The sequence below is a fragment of the Marmota flaviventris genome, chromosome 3 (genome assembly GCF_047511675.1).
Source record: "Marmota flaviventris isolate mMarFla1 chromosome 3, mMarFla1.hap1, whole genome shotgun sequence".
NCBI lineage: Eukaryota > Metazoa > Chordata > Mammalia > Rodentia > Sciuridae > Marmota > Marmota flaviventris.
In genome coordinates, this window is record NC_092500.1 from 35,143,236 (window position 1) to 35,149,759 (window position 6,524).

Sequence of the window (6,524 nt, forward strand, 5' to 3'; positions counted from 1 at the left end):
ATATTTTATCTGGCAATCTGTCTTAAAGTATTATTTTGCCAGATCACATTAAGGACTAAGCTATGAGCTAATATGTTTTAATGAGAATTGCTAATTAAACCTCAATTTTGGAAACCTCAAAACCTCACTATATGGCAAACTATTAAATTTTATATGTAAATGTACATTTATATATGTAATTAATAGGTAATATCATGCACATTCTTACCTTACATAAACAAATTAATGTTCCTTGAAATGACTGGTTATTTTGAGAACTATTTGTCAATAATTTAAGTCCTATTAAATTATTATGTTTGTCTGTATCTCAGTAGTCACAAATATTTTCAAAATGCAATTTGCTGCAGAATGCTTCACTGGAAGCCAATGAGTTATCTCATACTGATTTTTTATTTCTATTTTAAGTTTTTTTAATAATTACACTTGTCAAGACTATATTATTGGCATTCACATTGCATATCTATTATGTAATGGAAGTAGAATACATGATTTATTCCTTTTTCTAGAGAAGCTAAAATTAAAATAAGTTTGTTAAGTGTTAGCTTTTCACTTTTGATTTTTAAATTTCAACTAGAGACTCCATTCCCTCCTTGATGGTTATTAATTTCTCCAAGAATAAACCCTCAAATCCTTTGAAGGTCTTAGTTGATATGGAAAAGGCTTAAGGGCCTATTTTAACAAACAGTCCCATCTTGGCTTATCCTTTACCTTTTAATCCATTCTGTACTCTTTCATTTCCTATGAGTGTGTCCTGGGTCAAAATATATTTAGTTTGAAATATCAAACTAAATCCCTAATACATTAATGCAGCTTTGTGAAATTTCTACAGGGGCAAAAAGGTAATAATGCATTGTTCTTTATGCTTATTTAACAACAGACATTTTAATTCCTGAACATTCCTTTAAACAATACTTAAGAATACATTATTCAAAATGCTTCAATTATATTTATAGCTATTTTGTTCACTTACTTGTTTGTATGTTGCTTGTTATAGGCACCATGTACTCCGTGCCTCTCTAGTTGCTTGTGAAAAATCTCTGCATGTTTCCTACTGGTCACACCCCATGTGTCTTTTTCAGTTATTCCCCAGATTTTCACCCATTACCTCATGTCAATATGCATAGCTCTTTGTGTTTTATTTATCTTAGTAGTGTTCATATTATATAATCTTTGCCATATTTCAACAAATCTAAGTCATAATTGGTTGTGTTTCATACCAAAACTTTTGATCTTCAGTGAAACAAATAACAAACTATATAATTAATATTTTTCAGTCTCCTTAGACTATATTAGTAGAACTTTCAGGCTAATTTAACAAATTTTTATCATATAGTACATCCATGCATTCATGAAAAGGAAAATATAAAATCAAATAGAGTAAAATGTTTCAAAAACTATTCTGAATCCAAACTTGAACTTTTACCAGATTACTTTCCAACTTGGTGTTGCCAATATTTGTTAATTAGAATCATTCTGCGTTATCATGGGCACTGGTAATTTGATCCCTGGGATATTCTTTCAAGCTTCCCATTCTATAAATTTTAATATGGTTGCTTTCATCCAACAATGTTGTGTAGATGTGAAAACAATTGTCACCATAACATTAATGGCTTGACAAACTAAGTTTACAATACACAATGACATTAATGGCTTGACAAACTAAGTTTACAATACACAATTGATTGTAGGACATATTATAATTTTGGACATATTATAAGGTAAAAAGTACATACCTTAGATTTTGTCACTTAATGGTATTTTCCCATTTCCCCAACATACGAGGTATCTTTGAGAATAAGACCTTGTGATCTTCCAAAATATTCAATAGCACCTGAATTTCTTCTTCCCCAGGCACATGCACATTTCTTTTGAGAATCAATATATTTCCCATGATTACTTTTGTATAAATATCCCATTCTGAGTTCTATGACACTATGTATTAAACACTTTTCATGTTATAAACTGCAAATTAAATGATGAATACCAGAGTAGATGTGTGATTTTCACTTAATCCTAAAGATCTGTATTTAGTAGTAGGTAAGTTTGCAAACATGGATCCTGTACATGCCTTAAAATTGAGGAGGCATTTCCAAGTTCTATCTGAAGCCAAGAAGTCTAAGTGATTGCTGTTATCCATTAATAATATCTATAGTGACACAACAATAGCATGATATACTTCCTGGAAATTTCAAAGCTTACTGACAGGAGATTTTTCCGCATGAATTACATCAGAAAAGAGCTTTGCCAAATTACGGGAACATTTTTCCCATATGTATTTTTAAAACAAATAAAATTTGCCTCCTGATGAGTATGTCTGTTTGTGTGGACAGACGGAACATTGATTGAAGTAGCTGAGCAGTTTTCAATGCTAACAGAAAATGCTGACTTAATAAAAGCAACCTCATTTTACTCACACAATTCAGAAACTCCTAACTTGATTTATTTAAAGATAACTTAATATGCTATCAAAATTTGTCTGGGGCTGTTTCCAAATTCAAAACATAAAGTTAACACTAAGTAGATGTTTTTGTCTTGAAGGAATCACTGTTCACAAAAAAACTACAATAGATACTATGGGTCAAAATAGAATATTCATAAATGTCATAATTATTTGTCACTTTAATTCTGTAATAATTAAATTAACCTTTTAAATGTTGGCAAGACATTTAAAATAATTTTTAAAAAAAGAGTACAAAACAAGAAAAATTACTCAGAATTCTGATGTTTTCATATATTGTCATTGAACAAGTATGTGATATGATTTATTTACTAGATTTAACATTAGCAAAGTTCAGCTAGTCACTAACATGTCACAAGTTAAAATAAGCCAGTTATATTTAGATAGGTATGTGAAGGAAGCTGAGTATGTGTTATTTCTTTAGCAAACAGTTCCTTTTTAAATTAAAATAAGAAGAAATAAAAATAATGAGTTAAATATTGCAGTTTACTGAGTCATGTAAAACACTTCCATTAAAATAAATAAATATATCAATTACAGTATGGTTTGAGATCTAAATAGAGAATAGTTTTAATGATGGTTTTCATATAGTAACATCTTTTTCAGTCTTCTTTCTATAGTAGAGATATAAAAAAATTAATTTATTGTACTCTTGGCAGGGTCTTGATGGGTGTGCATGTGTGTGCATACCAGATTTGAGTGAAACCAAAAAGAACACTATCCCTAAGTATTTTGAATATACAGACTAGAAGAGTCTAAGCTAGTGTTAGAATCCCTGTTTCACTTAATGAAAAATATAGCACAAAGTGTTTTTTCTTCTTTTATAATAAGAACTGATGTTATTTAAATTTATTATACAACTTCTGTTAGTGAGTGGCTGATACAGCATTGCATACTAGACAAATTTGAGGAGATTTGAAGACAGGCTTAATGAATCTGTAATTTCAGCAAGCATATGTATTAAATAGTTAGAACAGAACAATTTATTAACCCTAATGTCATAAGCTAAGAATGTTGAGCAATGTTTTCTAGTGTTCTAAACATTAAAAAGTTAGTTCTAAACTGACCAGCATTTTATTTAGTAAGTACATCATTATTTCTTGTAAGTAGTCACCATAAAATAAATTAATTAAATGTTTTAAGCATTTAATTATAATTTTTGAATCTCATAAAATTATGCTATTCAAAGAAAATTTAATCTTGATTATTTTCTGTATTTCCATTATTTTCTAATTTCAGCACAGAAGAAATATGGAAGTTTAAGAATGTGAATATATATGTCTATATATATATATATATATATATATATATATATATATACACACACACCATATATCCATGTACATATGTATATGTATATATGTGTATACATACATACTTGTGTATATGTGCATATCTATGTAAGTATATATGTGTGTGTATATATATATATATATATATATATACATACATATATATTTATACTATTTTCAATTAAAGAGATTATTTCTTTTTAGTGTAGTAGAGCTGCTGCATTGTACAAATCCATTGCCATCTTTTAAAAGAGGACCCTCTGGAGACTTATTTATTTATTTTCTATTCTAATGTTTTCATAGTGTACCTTGTTAGCTAATAAACTAAAAATAAAAAAAATAGCAACTAAGTGTACACACAAGCACAAAAGAAAATCAACATATGACTTAACTCACTTTTGGGTCATTTAGATTCTACGTTCTGAGGCATATTTGTGATTTTTGATTCAGAACTGAATTTAGTGGGAGAAGCATGCATTTATTGACACAAGTTGCAGCAAGTTTCCTGATGTGTTGTCTAAGTCCTTAGTGGCAGCTTAGTCAGTCATGGCAGTAACAGCATAACCCCGGAGATACAACAGTTCAGGAAGTTTGACCTAGAACCTACTACTCTAGAAATACCAAAGTCACCTAATACTTGGTATAATTGCTCTTGCAACTTGGTGTCTTTTCTCTGCAACTGACCCATAAATATTACAGTAGGTGGTGTCAAGTGTGATTATAGTTATCACTACCACAAAGTAATGAATCTTTGTGACCAGTAGCATTATTTTACATATAAATATAGTTGGAAGCCATTCAGAATTAGGCAATGGGGTATGATTTGATTTGTATTTTTAAGTGGATTACTTTGGCTCCCAGATTGCATAAAAGACCAAAGAATGGCAAAGATGGAAAGATAAGTTAAATGGCAATTGAAGATGTGAGCATGCTTCCGAACTCATTCTGAGGCCAACCATGCATTAATTAATGAAAACAAAGAAATTAAAAAAGAAAACTATAGTGCCATATCCTAAGTGCAGTTATAAAAACTCTTAACACGGATTTAGTAAACTTAATCCAACAATATGTAAAATAGATATTGCAAAATAAATTAAAGTTTTGAAAAATTGATATGCAAGATGTGGATGTGAGGTGGATGCAACTTGAAAATCATTCAATCAATATTAAAAGATTAAAAAGAGGAAAAAAAATAATATCAAAAGATGTGTGAAACCACTCAGAATTAAACGATATCATATTTTTAAAAAATTTAGAAAAGAAGAATAATATCTCAATCTTTAAAGAAGCATATGAAAAAAGATTTGGCTTTAATATTGTCCACTTGAATCCAATGGGAATAGAATAAATTGCCCAAAGATACTGTGTAAAATGGAAAGGGAAGATCTCCTGTTGAATATAAAATCAAACAAACTAAAAGAAACTGAAAAAAAATTCAATAGTGATCAAATTAATTAAAGGAAAATTAGAGTAATACTATTTTTGAGGCTAAGATAAGGGATTTTAATGTGCAACACTGTTTTTTTTTTTTAGAAGATTCTAATGCTCACAAATAATTCAATGTAAAATGACTGAAATGAGATATGTCAATTAGGTCATTAGCTGTCTTTTGGAAAATAAATTTAGTTAGGATCATAGGATTGGAACTAGACTTCAAGATATTGACTTACGGAAATGAGAAGTCTGTGATAATAAATATCAATTACACTACAGCACTGAGAATTCAGGTGATTTACTGGGTTTACCAGAGCCTCTGTCCCTTTGGATATCTACCACATGATCCAGAAATCCTACTTCTCTGTACTTATAATAAGGAAATGAAATCATCACACCAGAGATACCAGAATAGTTATTGGTATCATGGCACTATTCACAATTGCTAAAACATGTATGGGTACTATGGTACCATATGCAATAACTAAGATATGTAATCAAACAAAGTGCCCATCAACTGATGATTAAAGAAGAATAATTTTTAAAAATCTGACTTATGTCCCTCTCTCTCTCTCTCAATCTTTCAATTGAAGGACATTATGTTAAGTGAAATAAGTCAGTCAAAGTAAAACAAGTACTCTGTGTTCTCTTTCAATTATGGGTACTATATGTGTCAATATGAATGTAAAAGGGTGATTATTAGAAGTTGGGAAGGAGAGGTGGATAAAGGGAGATGGCATTTCATCTCTGCATTCTGTATATATACATATATATATATATATATATATAGAGAGAGAGAGAGAGAGATAATCTATATTATATCTATAGATATAATATATATTAAATATAGATATAGATATAATATTATAAAATTATATAAATATATATTATATCTATATATTTATTATCTCTCTCTATATATCTTTTTTTAAGAATATATGTATATATATGCGCACACACACACACACACACACATATATATATATATGGAATATTATTTAACCAGAAGAAGAATGAAACCATATCAATTACTGAAAAACAGATTCAATTGAAGGACATTATATTAAGTGAAATAAGTCAGTCAAAGAAAAACAAGTACTCTGTGTTCTCTTTCAATTGTTGGTACTAGATGTGTCAATATGAATGTAAAAGGGTGATTATTAGAAGTTGGGAAGGAGAGGTGGATAAAGGGAGATGGCATTTCATCTCTGCATTCTGTATGTGTATGTTCAACTGTAACACTGAACAATACTAACATATGTACAGTTAATAGATGTTAAACAAAAATAAATACAGATATATGTTTATTTACTGAAAAAAATGTTCCCATGGAAAGAAAG